This window comes from Lycorma delicatula, chromosome 12 (assembly GCF_047948215.1).
Source record: "Lycorma delicatula isolate Av1 chromosome 12, ASM4794821v1, whole genome shotgun sequence".
NCBI lineage: Eukaryota > Metazoa > Arthropoda > Insecta > Hemiptera > Fulgoridae > Lycorma > Lycorma delicatula.
This window is the reverse complement of record NC_134466.1, coordinates 14,651,170-14,674,276: the sequence shown is the minus strand read 5'-3', so window position 1 is coordinate 14,674,276 and position 23,107 is coordinate 14,651,170. Positions and strand designations below refer to the sequence as shown.

Here is a 23,107-nt window from a genome sequence, read left to right as displayed (position 1 = left end):
TACAGTTATTTGCATTTTTATTATTGAATGATTTTATTAAAAATAGATATATATATATATATACCTACAGGGAGAAAATTATGAAAGGGGACTGCTTGTCAGTTGTAACCATAACTTGTGCGTGATCGCTGAATCACGGAGAAGCATGGCTAATTGTAATATGTGGAGTAAAGGAGTAACGCAAGGCTTCGCTTTATGGCCGATTCTTTTTAATGTATATTTATATAATTTATTTTATATTCGAATTATATTATTTGCGTTGTATCGTTTGCCAATAAATTTTGCAACTCATAAGGTAAATAATTATACCAACAAAATTATTAGTTCGTATTTTATAAGTAATTTTAATGATTAAATTAGCAGCAGCCCAAAAAAAAGCCATTTAGTTTACGATATAGCTTCAAATTTTTAAGTGATTTGTTTGCAATCATTTTAAAATAAATTTTTTCAAATACAATTTCATATCTGTAATAATAATAAATACTTTCAATTAAAAGATTGTTTAATTATTCAGCATATCAAAAAAGTAACAGTTTTTTATAACTTTAAAAAATAATATTACTCCTTCTGAAATAAATGGTAAATTGATATTCCGAAAACTCCAAGATTGGATGAGGAAAGAATAATTTGGCGGTTAATAAGAAATTAAAAAAAAAAGAGGGTTTCCCGTATGTGTTGAATAAGATGAGTTACCTTTTTTTAAACAGAGTTTAAAAAAGGAGAGGTTATCAATTCGGCTGTATTTAATTTTTTTTTTTTTAATGTATGTTACGCAATACCTCGGACATTAGTAAACCGATTTTGATAAAAATTGGAACGGTCCCGTATAAATTTTAACCAAATTGGATGATAATCCTAGAAAATATACCAAAAAACCGAACGGCTCGACACGCTTAGCCGCTGACCGCTCGCACCACTACCGTGTTGCTCCATTCCCTACATGACTAGGATATTAATAACAGTCTATATTATCGTTTATTAGTCTCCGTGGAAATATTCATGGCATTTCTTTCTCTATATTTCTTCCTTAAACAATTATTCCTTTTTTTCACAACTTTTCTCTAAACTTCATATAAATATTAAACCTACATTTAATATTTATATAAAATAGTGAAAAAGCGTAATATCCCTAATCGCAAAATAATATAAATACTTTATTAATAAATAAAAATATAATTATTTGTACCTCTTTAATACTATTATTTATTGAAGTCGGTTTTTAGTTTTTACAAATTATTTCATTTCTAAAAAAAGAATACTGTAAAAAATGAACTAAAGTAAATTAATAAAAACTTCAACAAATTAATAAAACGTTATTAAAAAATTTATAATTTTAACTGTTTTTGTGAAATGACTAAATCAATCTGCAAACTCGAGAACAGCAAATAAATGAAAGTCTAATATAGTCAACGATAATTAGGAAAAGAATTGATATTATTTTTTTAGAAAAGCAATTCAAAATTATCAGAAAATGTGATTTTTTGTAAAAAAAAAAAAAAAAAATTATAAGACAAAAACAAATTTAATTTAAAAATTTATATTTCTACTTTCACATATAAATACAAAACACGGATAAATAGGTAGCGTTTATTTTAAACTTTCTTTTCTTTAACTCACAATGTTTTTTTTTTTCATGTTTGTTCTCAAATCTTGCATCCTTAATTTAATAAATTTCCTGACATTACCGATTGATGAAATTTTTCACAGGAACTAAGGTAGGGTGACAATACAATATTCCACCATTACGTTTGCAATCATCCCCCCAGTAAGGGGGTAAATTAAAGGTGCGGGTGTAAAAAATTGCAAAACGGATGTTACCTTTTGAAATCCAAATTTATCTACTAATTAAATTCATGCAATGTATGATAATAATTTGACTAATGCCTAATTTTGACTAATTTGACTAATAATAATAATTTTGACTAATTTGACTAATAATTCGTATTAATGCCATATGGCATTAACACGAATACATATGGCATTAAAATTCGTGTTAATAGCCACGATGGTCATTCAAAGAATAACAAGCATTCCACTATAGGCTTACTTAGGAAAATGAAAAGTGAAGCGATTTCCAAGTATTTTATTCAGAAAAACCGAGTATTCTGTAGCATATTGGCAAGTTAAATTATTCAAAATATACGAAATATGCAATTAAAAGCGACACCTTCTCATATTTCACCACGGGATCGCCGTATAAATACCATTACACTCAAAGATCTTTTGAAGTGTCTCAGATGTTTTACACGTGTCATAACCGCCAGAAAGACCGAGAAGATAATGAAACAATTTTACTTCATATTTCTGTCATAAACAATGTGTTCTAAATATTCCTTCAATCCAGAAGGGAAATAAATAATAAATGATAATTGTAATTATAATTTTGTTTTATTAAATCTTCAATGATTTTGTTTTAATGAAAACAATACAAAACTGGCTTGCGATTATGAACCAACCGTAAAATTCAAAATATTTTCTATTTATAATGACTACATCATGATACAATGTTTCTTTATTTGCCTGTATAATTAGTCAATTCAAAATGTTTTGTTCTATGCACTTAGCAACAGTTTTGGGATTAGTTTTTAAGTAAAAAAATATATTTTTAAGAAAAATATTTCAAATGAAATTCAGAAAAATTATTATAAAATACAGGATGTCCCATATAAAACGCAACTCAATCTTATATTGGTAGGTATTGAAATAATAAAAAGGCATGAGTAAATGCAAATGTAATTTTTATTATTACCATCCATTACCTTACATTTAGAGTAAATGTTGGAAGTGGCCGCCATCTTCTTTAATAAAAGTTTCAATTCTTTTTACAGCGTTTCTTGCAACTTTTTTCAAAGTTTGTGACTGGATATTTAATACAGCTTGTTCAATATTGACTTTCAATCGTTCACGTGTTCGTGGTTTGTTGCTGTAGGCTTTTTCTTTGAGGTAACCCCGTAGAAAAAAATTCTCCGCAGTCAAATCTGGAGATCTTAGTGGCCACAAGCCTCCACCGATAACACGATTACCAAAGAATTCCTCAACGAAATCAGAAGTTGAACCTGCGTAGTGCGATGTCACACCGTCATGTTGTTGCCGGCAGTGTCTGTCTTCCTCTTCCAAGAGTACGATGAACTGAAATAAAATATCCTGATATCGTTCTGCATTAATGGTGTACTCGAAAAAAATACGACCGATTATTTTCATTCGCGATATAGCGCACCATACACCCAACTTCTGCGGGTGTAATTGTTTTTCGTGATAAACGTGAGGATTTTCAGCGCTCCAAATTCTACTGTTTTGGCTGTTTACGTAGCCATCCAAATGAAACCGTGCTTCATCTGTGAAAAATAACGAATCTATAACGTTAATTCCCTCGCGCAGAAATCGACGGAATCGTTAACAATATTGTAGCCGTTTTTTTTATCTGGGTCAAGAAGTCGATGAACCGTTTGAATGCGATAAGGTCGTAATTGTAATTGTTTGGTCGCCCGATGAACAGTCGATTTAGACAAATTAATTTCGGCAGACAAACGTCTGATCGATTTATTTGGCGAGGCGAGTAATCGGTCTTTGATTTCAGTGACTGTATCTGTATTCAACACTGACGCAGATCTTTTGTGTTCCTTGTTATTAACAGAACCGGTCTCTCTAAATTTTGCAACTAGTATGGCGAAACAAATCTTGCACTGCAACAGCTGATTTCGTACTGAAGTACGACTCGACAATGAAAACACGTTCATCTAGCGAAAACACCATCTTGTCGGTAGCAATACACTGAACGTTATGATTGCATTGTTGTTACTATCGGTAGTGTTCTACTGCGTCGCCGCGATGTTCAGATGTTGGACGAGTCCATTTCAGTAACGAGTAAGGGAGTACGCTTGACTTTTGAAATTTCATGGATGAGTGATTGATGGGTTGCGTTTTATATGGGACACTCTGTATAAGGAGTACTGTTCAGCTTAGACTGGGTACCCGGTGAATCTTAATCAGCTTTTTAGTTTTTTATTTGAAATACTAGCTGCAGAGGTGTGCTGTAGGCACGACTTCCGAAGCTAGGTCCTCCGAGCGGGTTGTCCTGGCGGGCAACGTCTCGGAATAGGATTATTAGGCATACTAAATTGATTCTCTCTTTTGAAAAAATATTTTTTTTTGAATGATGAAAATTGATACTAACGAATCGGAATTTTCCGTTAGCGATCGTTACATTCCAGTGCCTAATTTTTGGTTATAATTCATTATTTTATGAAGAAAAACAATCACATAAATAAAAAAATCTGATGTAGAAACCATATGACTTACTTTTACGCCTATTAAATTACATATACATCTTTTAAAATGAAAAGTAGATAAAATTTTACATCATTAATAACTTCTGATTTTTTTTATTGTTATTATTGAATTATTATTTATCGTAACAATTATTAATAAATCGATGTATTTGACTTAAAAAAAGAAAATATGTATATACAGTCGATTTGCCTTCCGATTGTAAGATTCAAATATTTCGTTAATTAAAGTTTCTTTTGTTTATAACTCTGGAACCGATGAAAATAAGTACCACTTAAGATATATCGTTGAAAAGCTCTCAATGAGGGTTTATTACTGTAGTTAAGAATTTTGGGCTTTTTTGGACACTTTTGGTTCAGACGATTGAATTCAAAAGAGGAGATGCACATCTAGGTGTTACAATAGTCCTGAATCCAACATTTCAACATTCTACGGCTAATTCTTTTTGAGTTTTGCGAGATACATAAAATAGGAAATTCTCTGAGCAATATAAATATGTTAAATCGTAAAATATTTTTTTTATTAAAATCATAGAATCGTATAGCAAAAAATAACTTTTAAAGATTTACTTCTCCAAAAACATTATAAACAAAATAAATAATATGAAAGCTTAAAAAAACGAGGTCAACAAAAACAACACCCTTGATATTTATTGATTTTTCAATGAGTGAAATTTCATATTAGAATCGACAGGTTAATAAAATTTTTATTAAAAAAAGAAAGTCGACATCAGTTATAGAATAATGCAAAACCAACCAAATACAAAATACGATCGATCGAGTTGTTCAAGTTATGGATAGTTTTAATGTAGTTGTCCTTTGTAGAATAGAACTTATTCACTCCGATATCGTAACTGTATCTCTCTCTTCTTCGAAGAACGCCACTTGGGAAATCACTAGAACAGATGGTATTTGTAAACGACGACGTTCCGAATTCAGTTTCCATATTATACGAAACAAATCTGTTTTCAAAATGAATACGGTTTAATAAGTAAATATATATATTCCCTGTAGAATCACTAATATTATCATTTAGTTATACTTTATAAATAAAAACTAAATTTGTTTGCCGTAATGTAAATTGCTTATAGATAATTCATTATAACATAAAAGAGAAATAAATACATTAAAATTCAACTACCTTATCGGATTACTGACACAATGTTAAATTATATGAACGTTAAAGTTAAGTAAAATATAGAATGATTAGTAAACGAATTGGTAATCGTTTAGTTATATGATAAGTATAATAATATAATAATAGTATAATAGTTATATAATAATATCAATCTATTTTAAGTACATCGATTTCATAAAAAAAAGAATCGGTTAGGGCTGTCGGGGCGCATGACCGTTTGTTTCTGTGTACATAGAAATTTAAATTAAGCACCGTTGGACTATAGTGTTTTTAAGCGGACATTTTTTATTATTTTAGGCAACAGCATTATCTCCCGAGAGATTGCCGACATTTAAGAATCAAACTGTATATATAAAAATTCCCATTCGGCACGTCTGAAGGCGGAGGTAGATTTCACCGGTGCTAAATAGGTGATAAAAAAAAGATTTCCACCTTAAAATTAAGAAAAACTCAATACGACAATGGTTGAATGTGAAATAAGTTTCACATGTTTAGCATACGACATACCGCACCTTCTTACAATTCCAGCAACATTTTGGCCATTCCTTGCCGTAAGGGTTGGTCATATCAAAAATTGTTTCCGACAAGAGTTTTAGATAATGTTTACAGAACTAACTACCAATTTAAATCGATTCGATACTGTGTCTATTAGGGAGGTATGATTATTTTTGTCTTCGAAATTCAATTTTTTCCACCCCCTGGGCCAATGGTTGGTGATATCAAAAAACTTTAGATAAGTTTTACACCCTTATCCAAAGAATAGTTGAACTTTATACGAAATCGATATTTTATTTATAAAGAAAGTAATAACGATATTTTGTTTTTTTTCGAAAAAGCCCCTCCACCATTTCCTCACCACGGTCCGATTCTGCCCATTGACGAACTCGACCGAGATTTTCGGTTGTTATATTTTATGTATCAATCTGAAAGTGATTGGCGCAAAATTACGGCAGTTATCGTGTGCACAAGAAAGAGAAATATTTATATATATATAAACTTTATCAAACAGCAACAGTAATAATTGAAGAACATAAAAAAGAAGCCGTAATTAGAAAGGGAGTCCGACAAGGATGTTTCCTATTCCCGTAACTTTTTAATCTTTACATAGAACTAGCAGTTAATGATGTTAAAGAACAATTTAGATTCGGAGTAATAGTACAAGGTGTTAAGATAAAGATGCTAGGATTTTCTGATGATATAATAATTCTAGCCGAGAGTAAAAAGGATTTAGAAGAAACAATGAACGGCATAGATGAAGTCCTACGCAAGAACTATCGCATGAAAATAAACAAGGACAAAACAAAAGTAATGAAATGTAGTAGAAATAACGAAGATGGACCACTGAATGTGAAAATAGGAGGAGAAAAGATTATAGAGTAGAAGAATTTTGTTATTTGGGAAGTAGAATTACTAAAGATAGACGAAGCAGGAGCGATATAAAATGCCGAATAGCACAAACGAAACGAGCCTTCGGTCAGAAATATAATTTGTTTACATCAAAAATTAATTTAAATGTCAGGAAAGAACTTTTGAAAGTATATGTTTGGAGTGTCACTTTATATGGAAGTGAAGCTTGGACGATCGGAGTATCTGAGAAGAAAAGATTAGAAGCTTTTGAAATGCGGTGCTATAAGAGAATGTTAAAAATCAGATGGGTGGATAAAGTGACAAATGAAGAGGTATTGCGGCAAATAGATGAAGAAAGAAGCATTTGGAAAATATAGTTAAAAGAAGAGACAGACTTATAAGCTACATACTAAGGCATCCTGGAATAGTCGCTTTAATATTGGAAGGACAGGTAGAAGGAAAAAATTGTGTAGGCAGGCCACGTTTGAAATATGTAAAACAAATTGTTAGGGATGTAGGATGTAGGGGGTATACCGAAATGAAACGAGTAGCACTAGATAGGGAATCTTGGAGAGCTGCATCAAACCAGTCAAATGACTGAGACAAAAAAAAAATATAAAGTTTTGAACTGACGATGGTTTTGGTGTCTGGGGTATGTGAAACGCGAGGATATGTGGAAATTTTCCGAAAGTTGAATCATGGTACCCATTACAATAGATAGCTTTCTTATGAAATCTACCTAAAAATATAATTCATCTGTTTAAAATATCTTAATGAATTACAAATAAGAAATAATATATATTTTTTTTTTGTCTAGGAGTCTAATCTTTTTCTTTTTGATTTTAGCTATTTTAGGAGTAGGTTCCAATATCTTTCATTTCTTTTTTCTTGTTTGCTCTTTTCTCTCTTCCCAGTACCTCTTAATTCTCTTCACATGTTGATCTTCGCATTTATTTTCAGATATTTCTTTCCTGTACTTTTTTCTTTGAAACCGTTTATATCGTAATTTTTTTTAAAGATGTCTCTATTTTTAATATCTTTTTCTGTTAAATTTTATATTTAAGTTTTTTTTTTTACTTCTTTTATACTTATTATAGAAGAAGTCAAAGATTTTCTTATTTAACTTCTTTTTACTCGTTCTGACAAGGTGACAAAAGAATTCAGTTTTTGATTTTCATTGTGTCCGATACTTTATTATATTTTGAAATATTTCATTGTAACTTCTAGATTGTTTTTTTTTTTATTCTTTACAGGCTTTAATATTTTTCTAATTATTTTCCATTGTTCTTTTCTATATTCCATATTTGTGTTCATGTTTAAGCAATCGCATGCATATAAACTCTCTGGTTTTATTACCAATTACTGGTGCTATAATATCTGAGTTTTTGATAAGCATTTTTTTAATGTATTTTTGATTATTCGAAAGCTTTTCTATTTTTTAAATTTTATCTTGTATTTTGATTTTTCTGAATTCTTTGACTATTTCTACTTTTCCTGTTCCTTTTTGTATGCATTTTCAATGGTTTTCACCTTTTTGGTTGTTCGACTCGATATTTTTAGTCCTGTTTTACTTACTACTGTTTCTGAAGTGTTAATTGGTATTTTGGTCGAATCCACATCCTCTTAGAAGTTTATTTTATTTTTTCTATCGTTCTGTTGAATTTATTAATTTTTTAAAAACGTCATATCGTTTGAGTTAAGACGACAATCGCATTATAATTAATAAGTGAAGGTTTTGTAATCGGTGGAATTTAGAGACGCTTGATGAAGAAGAAGTAAGGAAGATTTTTGAGGAGGACATCGCAAGAGGTTTAGATAAGGTAGAAAATGTAGAAGAAGAATGGGAGAATGTTAAAAAGGAAATTCTTAAATCAGCAGAAGCGAACTTAGGCAGAACAAAGAGAGCCGGTAGAAAACCCTGGATTTCAGACGATATATTGCAGCTAGCTGATGGATGAACATAGAAAATATAAGAATGCTAGTGATGAAGAAAGTAAAAGGAACTATAGACAATTAAGAAATATTATAAACAGGAAGGGCAAACTAGCGAAAGAAGAGTGGATTAAAGAAAAGTTTTCAGAAGTGGAAAGAGAAATGAACATTGGTAAAATAGACGGAGCATACAGGAAAGTTAAGGAAAATTTTGAGGATATATATAAATAGGAAGATAATATATTTGAGGAAAGCATAAATTAAAATCTAATAATGTGTTAAACAAAGATGGTACACTGATTTATAATCAGTGTACCATCTGTGTCTCTTCAAAGGGACTTGGAAAGTGGACTGACTAAAGTGATCCTATGTGGTCATAAAAGATAATATGAGAAGGAACGTCCACTAATTTTGAAAATTTAATTTTTTACGGTTTGACATTTTGTCTGATTGTAGTTTATAATGCAGTTACTGGCAAACCTTTTCCGAGTTTTAAAATTTTTTAGCAATCTATTTTGATTTATGGAACGTATATATAAAACGATTTGTTTCAAAAAAGAAAAATTCTCGTTTTCAATGTGGGACCTGAACTTCTTTAAAGAGTGATCTGATAAAACTTTGAAACTCATTCTCAATTTAGAGAAAAAATTTTCTACAAAAAAAAAACCAAAAAAACAGGGGGAGTAGTGTGGAAGTAATGTCTTCACTAGTTAGTAATGTCCCCAGAAGCAATGTTTTCGAAACCGTTAATACAGCTAGATTATCTTTGATTAAAACTACTTTCAAGCCGATTTTTATTCGAAATTTCGATATATTTTTTTTTATATATTGATTTAATTAACTATATTTGATCTGGAAGGTCAAATTTAAATTAGTAAATTTAATAAGTAATAGACAAAATTCAGAGATCTATAGAATCTGTCTTCACTATTTTACAGAATTCCAGAAAATATACTGAAATAACATTACACAGTATTAATATTGTATAACTATAATAAATTAGTTTATTAAATAACTGATTGAACGAGAGTAGGAACCGATCTAGTAAATAACGGACCCAGATGTATATAATGTATTATTTAAAATATATATATATTACTTTCATAATGGTTAATATTAGTAGAAAAGTTAATATTATAAAAAAAGCAGCAAAATTTTCTTTTTAATTACGTAACTTATATTCTAAAGTAGCTTTTTGCAAAAAAATTAAGAAAAAAAAAATAGACAGCTGAAGAATTTTATTTAGGAAGGAAAGTTAACTCAGGAAGGATATAAGGCTAAAGGAAGAAGATTGGAACGTAGCATAAAGGGTGACTTTTCAGCTAAAATTAATAGTCAGTTTGACTGACAGTCACTGAACCGCTGTAGGAGGAAAAAGGGTTGAGCAACTGTAGATAGGGACGGGTACACGGGGGATAAGCGTTACGTCGGCTACGTATATTAATGGATAAGGGAGCATTGAAGGCGTCTTTCTTTTTCTGCCCGACATTACGGGCAAACCTCATCATAGATCTCGTTCAGTAAGGAAGTTTAACATCTTTAATTGCGGTCATTATACTTTTTAAAGTTCCAACTACAGATCTGCGTTATTTAGCCAATATTTCTAGCGTTTCACGCATTACATATATCATTAATGAATTAATAACGACCAAAAAAACTTTTAAATTAAAAATAAAATTACCCTTAAAATTATTTAAGTAAGATAAAAATTGATATTATGCATTTTGATTTTTAACAACCATCATCGGTTATATTTGAATTATTTAAAATAAATTGAAAAGTTTTGTTTTAAATGTAATATAATAAATAAATAATATAAAATCTATTTGAAAAAAAAACATTAAAAAGTAAAATAAAAATTGTATCCAGGATTTTTTTTTAAAACTGAAGAAAAAATCTCTCTTTTTAATTTGGTTTCTCGTTATTTAATAAAAAATAATTTTATTAAAAATTTTTAGTTTATTTTTACGTAAAATATGAAGTAAGCTTACAACCAAATAATACTTCTACAAAAATTAAAAACACTTATAAAAGTAAACAACATTTTATTAAAAATATAGGGACGGGAAAATAACTAAATGGAGAATGTCAGGTAACAGGGAGAATGGTCTGGGTCACCTGACATTCTCTTCGCAAAGATAATTCTCTTGCGAACGTAGGAATATGCATTAGTAATGAAGATTTCAAACTAGTTTTATTTAATTTCTATGAAAATATTTAGAATATCAGAATCCATCGTTACCCTATTCATAAATGTGTGCGTCATTCATTCTGCCATATTAATACAATTTAATGACGTACGTAAAAAAAAGTTATCAATTATATTACTCGTTAAAAATATTTTTTATTTAATTTATCTGTAAAAGAAAAATAGTTGAAAACACAGTTGTAGGACTTTCCCGTCACGCAGCGTTTTTTTTTATACACGGCTCACACACACACACATATATATATATATATATATATATATATATATATATACACACACACACACACACACACAATTTAAAATATTTATTTAATTTAAATATAAATGATTCTAACTAAAGTGCGCGTGCGTACCATATTTCATTTACGCGGTTGTAGCCGTACTAGGAGTCATTTTAAATACTTTTTTTAATACTAAATATCATTCATTTATTTCATTCTACCGCTTACTTGTGACGTCACAATATAGAAGACTGCACAACTATAGGTCCGTGCTACACTAGCGCTTCTTGTGGTGTGAGAGGATACTATTGACGCAGTATATCCGCTTAGCTGCTAGTTAATTTAGAAACTTTTTGGGATTGGTGTACGATTTTGAAAATTGTTTGTTTGCAAATAATATTATTTTTTAATCTTTAAGAAATGTGTCTAAAAAAAAAGACCTTAATTAGGCTAAATCTTGAGATGATGACCTTGTTGTACTAGTGACCTTGCTGTAGTCTCACCCTCTTGACCTTTTAAATGGAAAATTTAATGACATCAATGCCCCATATATAGAAGTAATCTGACCAAGTTTGGTCAAAATCAATCTAGTAGTTTTAGAGATATAAAGAGTGCGAAACCGAACACAAACAAGTGCAGACGAACATACGGAAAATTTCCATCCGGTTTTTTGGGTTATTTAGTTATCAAAACGTAAAGATCCGGTGAAAAACGATCTGGTGAAAACCGATACGACGGGACCACTGAAGTGGTCCTGTCGTATCCTTTACTTTCCCGTAACTTCTAGTGTACAAAGTAATGAATCTCTATAATCCATCCAAAAAAAAAAAAGGCGAGACCACAAAAAAATAAATACATATACGGTTCGAACGGATGGAAAACAATTTTTTTAAACCATTTTTAGAAAACCATATTGTAACTGTTCTTAAAAAACAAGGCTAAGAAACTTAGTTTATTAACACAATAAGTTATTCGGCGTTACTCCAAATAAAATCTCTTTTTGTCTAGATAACTCTAAGCAGAAAAAAAAGGAAGGATAACGATGCCAAAAGAAACTTTTAAGTGTTTATTCATCATTTAACAAAATTATTCTACATTAAACATAATAAAGTGTGCTTTTCGAACACAATCTTTTATTTTTTACTCAAGATTTCTCGGAAAACACCAGATAAACTGCTCTAGGATCTATTTTTTTTTTTTTTTACTTTCTTTATGTTTATAAAACCACTCATTTACCCATAAACTTAATTCCCAAGAATTAGAGTCTCGCTTAATTTTACCGAAGGCACAAAAATTAAGGCCAATTGTTTCGCCAGCCGTCTCTCGCTAACGAAATATTTTCTAACCAATGTTTATATGAAATTTCGGTACTAACGTATTAACGCCACCGCAGCTACAGCTTTATTTAAAATTGAATATTTATTTTATTGAGTCTCTTTATTAATTTTATGAAATGGTTATTTATATTTATTTATTTATAAATATAATTTAACCAAACTTAACCCACGTTCGCTTCGGTTGCTTTCTTTTTCCTGTTTAGCCTCCGGTAACTACCGTTTAGATAATTTTTCAGAGGATGAATGAGGATGATATGTATGAGTGTAAATGAAGTGTTAGTCTTGTACATTCTCAGTTCGACCGTTCCTGAGATGTTCCACCAAAGAACACCGATATCCACGATCTAGTATTCAAATCCGTATAAAAATAACTGGCTTTACTAGGACTTGAACGCTGTAACTCTCGACTTCCAAATCAGCTGATTTGGGAAGACGCGTTAACCACTAGACCAACCCGGTGGGTTGCTTCGGTTGCTAACCTTGATTAATTAACACCGTCATTTTTTGAGTATTTAATAAATTCAGTAATTATTGCAATTATTTATTATTTAAATAACAATAATTACTGAATTTATTAAATAAATACTCAAAAAATTACGCCGTTAATAAGTCAAGGTTAGCGAGCGAAGCGAGCGTACGTTAAGTTTGGTTAAACTTAAAATTAAAGTCTCTTTATTAAAATTAATAAAGAGACGGTTCATTTGCCACCGAAATCCGATTGACTACTTTGTTTTTAAATAAAGCTGTATCTGCGGTGGCGTTAATACGTAAATACCGAAATTTCTTCTTTATTTTCTCCAGTAAAACATATCCTAAAAGTCTGTTACATTCTTCGTGAATCACTCCGTAGAAAATTCGAGTAGAGCAGACATTAAATGACGGTAATCAGGTAATTCTACAGAAATGTAATAGGTTACGTATGAATATTTAAATAAATTTTTAAAAAATCGGAAAAAAATTATACTACATACAAAACTGTTACCCGCATGTTCTTTAACTAGCCTATTAGTAATTATCCTGTATTTAAAAGGAGTGTTTATTAGCAATGTTTTATTTTGGCAGTCGTTTTTTTTTTTTTAATATGTATCTCTTGCGTATATAGTATTTGAATATAGATTTATTTTTCCTAATTTCTCAAATTTATTTAAACATATATTTATACAGCGTATAACACTTCCGATAACCTAAGGATTTCAATGCGGGTACATACATCTAAATCGATTCAGCCGTTGAGCTGCTATGGTTGAATATAATACATACATTATATTCCTTTTTGGGGAGTCGTGCAATAACACTCTAAATTTAAAAGTACAGTTTAATGTTATCAAATAAACTATCAATTTTTTTTTTGAAATTATTGGAAAATATAAATGTATAAATGAAAAAAATATTAAAATCGTTTGTTTTATACTCAGCGTTTTGTTTTAAAATTTAATCATAAATATATATAATAATAATAAAAAGTAACAATATGGAAAATAAATTAAATTTGCTTTAAGAGTAATATATCTGGTAAATAAAAATTTTCTAGGACATCGAAAATTATACTCTAGGGAGTTATAAAAGAACAGACAGATATTCACAGCTTTATAAACTTTGACTGACATCATCACGTAGGATTTTCCTTCTCTCTTTCATTCTCTCTCTCTGGCTCATTCGCTCTCTCTCTTTCTCTCTCTCTCTCTCTCTCTCTCTCTCTCTATCTCTCTATCTCTCTCTCTCTCTCTCTCTCTATCTCTCGGTTTACTTAAAACTCATTCATTCTAAAAAAAAGTAAAAAAAAATTCGTAATATATTCACATGATAAATTCTGTAACATAGATTTTAAAGGATTTATTTTTTTTTTTTTTAGCAAGACATAAAAAAAGAAACAAAAGCAATTTTACTTTCATATCTTTAATTAAAAAACTATTGTTTTTTTTTAAATTTTAAGGAAAAAATAGTAAAACAATACTATTTTAATAGGAAAGTTTCTTTTTACAAAAACTAAAACATTTTTACACAAAGACACAAATAAATGCTCCTCATTTAAAAAAAAAAAGTTTGAAACATCGTAAAGAGCAATTTCAGTGGGCAGAAAACACCCACATACATCGCTATAGAGTTAAATGGAAGATTGATATATATAGATTCCGCTATCATAAGATTAAACGAAACTTGGGATTTAGATAAAATTTTCTAAAAAAGCTTCTGAATCGTAAATATAAAACAAATTTTGAGTCTATGATTTTCAACAAAAGAATGTTTACCTACATCGGAAAGATTTACTTACGGAAACGAATTTATTATTGTCTATAATGAGTTCTGCTGTTTAGTTAGAGGCTATTTGAAACCCAAACAACGAATAAATTTCTTCAAAGAGATAAACACATATTTAATAAAAAGCCTACACTGTTGAACCGAATCGTTAAGAACGGGCAGTTTCTACAATATGGAGCAGATGATTATTTCCTACAGGTTTTTACCTTTTAGTAAGTTTCACCAACAACAAAAATTAAAAAAAAATACCAGAAACTATTAATGAAATAAAATTTTATGTACTTTTTATTTTAAAAAAATGTGTAAATGCAATTTAATAGGCGTACAAGGAAGTCATGTAGTGTGCACATAAGTTTTTTTAAAATTATACACCCCGAAACTAAGATGCAATAACGGTTTTTGAAAGTTTTCAAAAAAACTTTTAACCTTTATTGAAGGAGGTTTTAGATTTACAGAAAACTTTTAATAAAGAAAATTTGATAATCTTTATCTACATATTAATATGTTTAGAATAACCTTTCTTAAAATTTATTCCCCACTTCTAATATAAATATACTAATTTTTTTTGGCATTAACACTTTTAATTTTTATTACTGAAAAAAACTATTTTGTATTTTTTTCATCACTTAAATGTTTATTAAAATTAAAGTAGTTTTAGCTCTTATAATTTTTTTCATTATTTATATAAAAGTTATACTTGAACTGCGCGGCGTAGCGAAAAAATCACGCAATAATCTGCCTTCTTTTTTATTAAAAGGAAGAATCAAAAAGTCAAACGGGAAAAAATATATATTTAAAAAAATGCGACTATAAAAAAAAATTATAAAACTCTTATTTATTGTAGATGCTAATATAAAACGTGGTTTTTTTAGAAACCGTATCTCCAGAAAACAAAAAAAAACAATAAATATAATTCATGGAAAAAAAAATTGCATTTTAGATGATAACCCTGATTCATATAGGTCACGCACAAGGTATCTCTAAATACTATTTCAGATCAAACCATTTTTTTTTATTAAATAAAAAAAATAATAATAAGATAAAATGTCGTAAAATATGTCAATCCCATTTATAAAGGAATAATTTCAAAGTGGTTTTTACTACAACAAAATATTATGAATGTCATAAACAATGCTGGTAATAAGATTCGATTTTTGTAGGTTGGACCAAAAACGAAATCAGAAGGCGGTGCCCATCTACATTGTATTCTATAAATGTATGTTATGTATGATGTACACACCCGAGTGATTCTATATATATATATATATATATATATATATATATATATATATATATGTATGTGTGTGTGTGTGTGTATACTCGTAAAACTTTTGCTGACATTTTATTGATGGTATAATAGACAAATGTAGTAGGGATAAATATATGGTACGTGTGGATTGGAAGAGGTTTAGGTTTTAAATTAAGTATAGTGGGGAAATCCCACCCATCTACATACATACACACATATACACGTTGTAGCCTTAAACTGAAGTTCGGGATGTATTGTGTTGGAAAGGGTTTGGAGAACGATAATTGGAGAGGGGGCTTTTGAGAGATCGAAATAGGTAGGAGAAGAGATTGGAGGCCACTGTACTGGAGTGAGCGAATTTGGTCTGCAATAATTTATTTTACTTCGTACCATGTCGGGGGGGTTTTAGTTGTATATTTGTATGTGTTTAGGTGTGGTGGTGTGGTACGGGGGTGGAATGGTGAACTGCGTTGCGGTGTGGCGGCCACACTGATGGATGATGTGCCTATAGCACATGCTCTCACCTAAGCTCTATTTATTACATACCATTGACCGATATATATATATATATATGTAGTACTTCAATTTAACTCTAGAATCCGTCATTACAGATTCTCGATACAAAGTAGAGGTGCTAATTATTTATTATCGAAAATCTGCGTTAATTTCAGATTATACATAAATAGTATTATTTAAATAGGCTACGATTTATCATTATCTACTTTTGCAGATGCTGTACATCCATGTTGTCTAAATCATCTTTTTTATTGAGTTCTATCCTATTTTCCTCGGTTTAACCGCCGCTTTTCATTACGTCATTAATCATCTCGCTTCTTTTAGAATAATTTCTATGAGATCCATAAGCAAACAATTTCTTTTCTTAAAAAAATTTTTATCGTATTCTCCCTTTGCGATTCCTCTTTCTTTTGTAATTTCGTTTTAGTTGTTTTCCAACAATTTTTTTCATATATAATTTTTTTAAAATATTTAATAAAAATAATAAATGTCTTTCTTTTAAAACAGATGTTTTATGTTAATAAATTTACAGTATCGTAAATTTAATAACCAAACTAGAAACAAGATAATAATAATTAAAAATATTATAAAAAAGGTTATATAACTTGCACGGATTTGTCTAGGACAAATTTTTATTTTAAATCCATAATAGGGTTTTTAAATATGCAATACTGACAGTACAATTGCAAAAATTCTGACTAATAATGCGTAAAATTTCCGGCTGTTAATAATAAAAATTAAAAGAAACAGAGCCAAAAATAGAAATAACAGAATATTTTTTAGAGCTAAAGAATAAATTTTAAGAAAGATTTTTTTTTAAATATTCATATATAGGTTAAGCTTAAAAATTTGATTAAATAGAGTGTTTTTCTAAATCTAATACTATTTTCAATAAAGATTAAAACAAAAAAAATTGATGTGGACAACACATAAATTCCTTACACGTCTATCAAATTACATGTACATATTTTTTTTTAAATGAAAAGTACGTAAAAATTTATTTCAGTAATAACTTCTGATATTTTTTTTTGTACTATTGATTTATTATCTATTGGAAATTGTTTTTTAGTCAGAGGTTAATAATTATTAATAAATCAATATATTTAAATTTAAAAAAAAAAAGGTATAAAGTCTGATTCGAACAGTCATGCCTTCCCCTTGTAAGATCCAAATATTTCATTAATTAAAATTTTATTTGGCTAGAACTGTGAAACCGCTGAAAATAAGTACCCCACTTATGATATATCGTGGAAAAGCTCTCAATGAGAGCTTTTTACTGCAGTTAAGAAAAATTCAAAAATCCAATTTTTTTTTATTTTTGACTTTTTTGGGGAACTTTTGGTCCAGTCGATTGCAATGTTTTGGATACTTTTGGTTCAAAATTATAATCAAAAGGGGAAGTGCACAACTAGTTGTTACAACAGTCCTAAATCCAAAATCTCAACATCCTACGGCTAATCGTTTTTGAGTCATGGGAGATACGTACATACATACGTATGTATGTATGTATGTCATGCCGAAATTAGTCAAAATGGATTCAAGAATGGTCAAAATGATTATTTCTGTCAAGGAAGTAAAAATATAAAATTTTCAAAAACTATACATTTTAAGTCCGGGGTCTAGAATTAAAAAAAACAATAGCTTCTATATATGAAGTATAATAAAGTGTTTTTCCATTCCCTGGGCCAATGATGGGCGATATCAAAAACCCTCCCTACCACCGAATAGTATGATATTACTCATAAACGAACTCGACCGAGATTTTGGGTAGTTATATTTTATGTAACAATTTGAGAGCGATCGGCAAAAAATTACGGCAGTTATCGTGTCCACTAAATAGTGAAATATATATATATGTATATATAAACTTTTGAACTGACGGTGATAAATAAAATATATTTATTTATCTTTCAGAATGTATCAGATTAAATATGTATACAGAATTTTAACAGAAAACATAAAACTCGTCCGTTGATAAATGAATCTGTGTTTAAACAACATAAAAATGCAGTTACACGGAAAACATATTTTCGTTTCTATTTATGAAAAGTTATCATTTATTTAATGGTCGCAATCAATTCTCAAGTTAGATGTGTGTGGAATATATATATATATATATATATATATATATATATATATGACACACACACACACACACAGACACACAGAGGGAGAGAGAGAGATTGTACAAAATATTTAGGGCTAAGGCTATAAAAACAAAATTAATAGCGAAATCTTGTTGGTGAGGTCATTCAGTTTGGTTTAGGGGTTTTAATTTTATATAAATTTTTTTGTGAACGTATTTTTGCGATTTTTCTCGGATTTATAATACATATATATATATATGTATATATAAACTTTTGAGCTGACGGTGGTTTTGGGGTTTGGGGATGTGAAACGCGAAGATAAGTCGAAATTTTCCACAAGTTGAATTATGGTACCCATTACAATTGGTAACTTTCTTATTAAATCTACCTAAAAGCTGTAAAGTCCCACAGTTGTAGGACTTTACCGTCACGCGGATTTTTTCTGATACACAGCTTACACACCCAACTTAATTTAAAATACTTATCATTTTATTTAAATATAACATTTTTTGTTTATTTAATTCAATGATTCTAACTAAAGCGCGCGCGTATTTCATTTGCGCGGGTGCGGCGGTACTCTTTTTCTGTTTAACCTCCGAAACTATTGTACTATTGAAATTATTGTATTACTTCAGAGAATGAAATGTATGAAGGTAAATGAAGTGTAGTCTTGTACAGTCTCAGGTCGACCGTTCCTGAGATGTGTGGTTAACTGAAACCCAACCACCAAAGAACACCGCTATCCACGATCTAGTATTCAAATCCGTATAACAGTAACTAACTACCTTTACTAGGATTTGAACCTTAGAACTCTCGACTTCGAAATCAGCTGATTTGCGACGACGAGTTTAATCGTTAAACCAACCCAGTGGGTTTGAGTGTGGCGGTACTAGAGGCTAATTTAAATACTTTTTTACACTATAAATATTATTCATTTATTACCAACTTAACGAAGTTGGAAACAAATAATACGATTAATGAATGCACCATTATAGTGAAATATTTGAGCCAAATTTGAAGAAAATCAGTTTAGTCAGTAGTAAGATATAAGACTAAAAGCAGTAAATTAGTTAGACTTTAATACGTAAAGCTTTGCAAAAATCAGATAACCCGCTTTTGTCATTATCACCATATTTTCCTTCAATATTTCTATTCAAGATGTATTCACAGGGAAACTAAAAAAAAAACTGAGTAAAAAAATTTTGCAATCAAAACCCTTGATTCAATGTTTTTACCTAAAAAATTAGGCAGAATCTAAAATATAATTAAAAAAAAAAAAAATTAATAGAAATCCGAGTACCGGTTGACCAAAAAAGCAATATTATGAAAATTATTTTCTACTTATCGTGTAATTGTTAACATTTTAAAATTTTTAGTTAATTTGGACACTATTTGACTTCTTGCTCGACATCTAACTCAAATAACATTTAAAAGCTACAACTTGAAAAACAGAGTATCAGAGCTGCAGAGGGTCAGATTTAAAAAAATTCTGATGTAGACAACACTTCCACTGTACGTCTATTAAATTACATTTATACCTTTTTTGAAATGAAAAGTACATAAACGTTATTTCTTTAAAACCTCAGATATTTTTTAAATATTTTTTTTTTGTTATTGTTGAATTCATCGTAATATTTTTTACAATGAGAGGTTAATAATTATTAATCAATAAATATTTATAAATTAAAAAAAAAGTTAAAAAAAGGAGATGAAGTTTGATTCGATCCTTCACCCTAAGATCCAAATATTTCATTAATTCAACTTTTATTTGGCTATAACTCTGGGACCAATGAAAGTAAGTACCACTTATGACATATCGTTGAAAAGTTCTCTCTCAATGAACGCTTATTACTGCAGTTAGGAAAAAGTCCAAAATCCAATTTTTTATTTATTTTGGACACTTTTGGTTCATACGATTGCAACCAAAAAGGGAGGTGCACCAATAGGTGTTACAACAGTACTAAATCCAAGATTAAAAACATTCTACGGCTAATTATTTTTGAGTTACGAGAGACATATACGTACGTTCATACAGACGTCACGCCGAAACTAGTCAAAATGGATTCAGGGATGGTCAAAATGGATATTTCCGCTGAAAACTGAGAACCGAAATTTTTCACGAATACATACTTCCTTGTACGAAGTAAAAGGAAGGAGGTGCAGGATTTTCATCATTTTGAATTTTTGTATAGCGGTCGTAGAAAATCGTTCTTTAGCCTGAGGAAAGTGCTTATTAAGTTAGGATTCGAAGTTTTAAATCAGCCGAATTGTGGGGTGGGGATGAAAAATAATATTTTATACAATTTCTGATTAATAACACAAGATCAAAAAAATTGAAATTTGTCACAAATACTATATATATATATATATATATATATATATATACCACTTTCAGCATGACTTTCAACCTCCATCGAACAAGGGAGCATCACGGTTCCTGTAATTTTTTTTTTTTTTTTTTAGTAAATTATAACAATTTTAGTCTTTTTAAATAAGCCCACCGGGTTGGTCTAGTGGTTAACGCGTCTTCCCAAATCAGCTGATTTGGAAGTCGAGAGTTACAGCGTTCAAGTCCTAGTAAAGCCAGTTATTTTTACACGGATTTGAATACTAGATCGTGGATACCGGTGTTCTTTGGTGGTCGGGTTTCAATTAACCACACATCTCAGGAACGGTCGAACTGAGAATGTACAAGACTATACATTTACACTCATACATATCATCCTCATTCATCCTCTGAAGAATTATCTAAACGGTAGTTACCGGAGGCTAAACAGGAAAAAGAAAGAAAGAAAACCTTTTTAAATAAAATTACACCAAAGCGGCTCGACTTATTGAAATAATTATTCCAGAGAATAAAATTTTAAAATCTAACTGCATCTAGTATAGACGTCATGGGAAATTTTTAAATAGCTACTTTTTTTTACTTCCTTGTACGAAATAAAGTAAGTATTGTGATCGCAAAAATTTTCGGTTTCCAGATTTCAATGGAAATATCCATTTTGACCATCCCTGAATCCATTTTGACTAGCTTCGGCGTTTTTTGACCTAGTTTCAACTTTTTTTTTTAATATAAATATATTGATTTATTAATAATAACCTCTGATAGTAAAAAATATTTACAATAACTACTAATTCAATAACAAAAAAAATGAAAAAAATCAGAAGTTATTAGTGAAATAAAATTTTTCCGCACTCTTAAAAACGTGTATATGTAATTTAATAGGTGTGCAAGGGAGTCATGTATTGTCCACATCAGATTTTTTACTTTTGTTCAAAATTTGAGGTCTCTTACAAATAAATAGATCGTTTCGAGGAAGAAACATCTCTTAAACTTCATTTTTTAATGTTCAACTATTGAATAGTTATTTAAATTTATTAACATCCTGAAAATACACATACATACATAATATAAAAAAACAGCAACGCAATGTCATTGAAAAATGTAAAAATATATATAAAAGATAATACGTTATAAAATAAAGTAAAAATGATAATTTGTTTTCCTTTAATAATTATAGAAAGTTTGAAAATTATGGAAAAACATTAAATTCACTTTATAAGATATGAAAAAAGTAAGGTAGCAGTCGAGCTCGATTACTCGCTCGATGAGTAACCAAAAAGGTTTTTCTTTGTAGAAAAATTTTCTATTCGGAGTTTTCCCTTTTTTTTAACTTTATATTTTATACTTCTACGTAAAATAACTCTAAGGATAAATTACAAAAGGATTTTAGGCCTTTAGATATATATATATATTTTGTATTAGCCTATGGTCTTTGATGTTACACTTTATTACATAGGCTTCAGGAAGAATAGGTTTTTGATATAACTTTTAACTTAGTGTAAACGATATTACAACAAAGGGCTCATTCTCTGATTTTACCTAAATCTGTTGTTGAAATGCTGATTACTTTTTTGTTTGTCTAATAAAATTGAATACAGTTTATAAAATAACATTAATAAATGCAACGTTTATTATTTTTTTTCTCACATACAAGAAAAAATAACTTCCGTTTGTTTTATCTTACTTTTTTTAGTAGCAGAAATTTATTTGCATATTTTTTTACGGTTGTTTTTTTAATTAAAAGATAAAAAGAATATTTTATCTAAATTTGAATCTGCAATTTAATAATCTTTTTGTTATATATTTGTCAAGTATAATCCTTTAGATGGCGTTCAGTTGCTTGTTTGTGGAGATCTAGTAAAGAAAACAAGTTTCGACATCGTCTGAAAAAATTGATAAAATTGAAGTTCCTTAATTTAAGTAATTTATTTTAAAAGACATACAAAAAATTTATAATTCCATTTTAAAGAATTTCGGTAGTAAAAGGTAGGGTGCTGAATTTATTAAACGTGGTTATATATCTATTCAAGATGATGAAAGTTCGAGCCGGTCAAAAATTGCTACGATCGACAAAATCATCACAAAAATATACCGTACCGTATTAAATGATCGCTGAATGAAAGTACGGGAGCATGGCGACACCGGAAAAATCTTGATGTCCGTGTCCACTGTATTTTACACG

The 23,107-nt window shown here is 29.5% G+C and overlaps 1 long non-coding RNA gene across 1 annotated transcript in view; it reads right to left on the bottom strand.

The window, feature by feature from the left end:
- LOC142333279 (uncharacterized) overlaps window positions 1-23,107 on the bottom strand; it is a 770,509-nt gene that overhangs the window by 72,080 nt on the left and 675,322 nt on the right. The window lies entirely within an intron of this gene.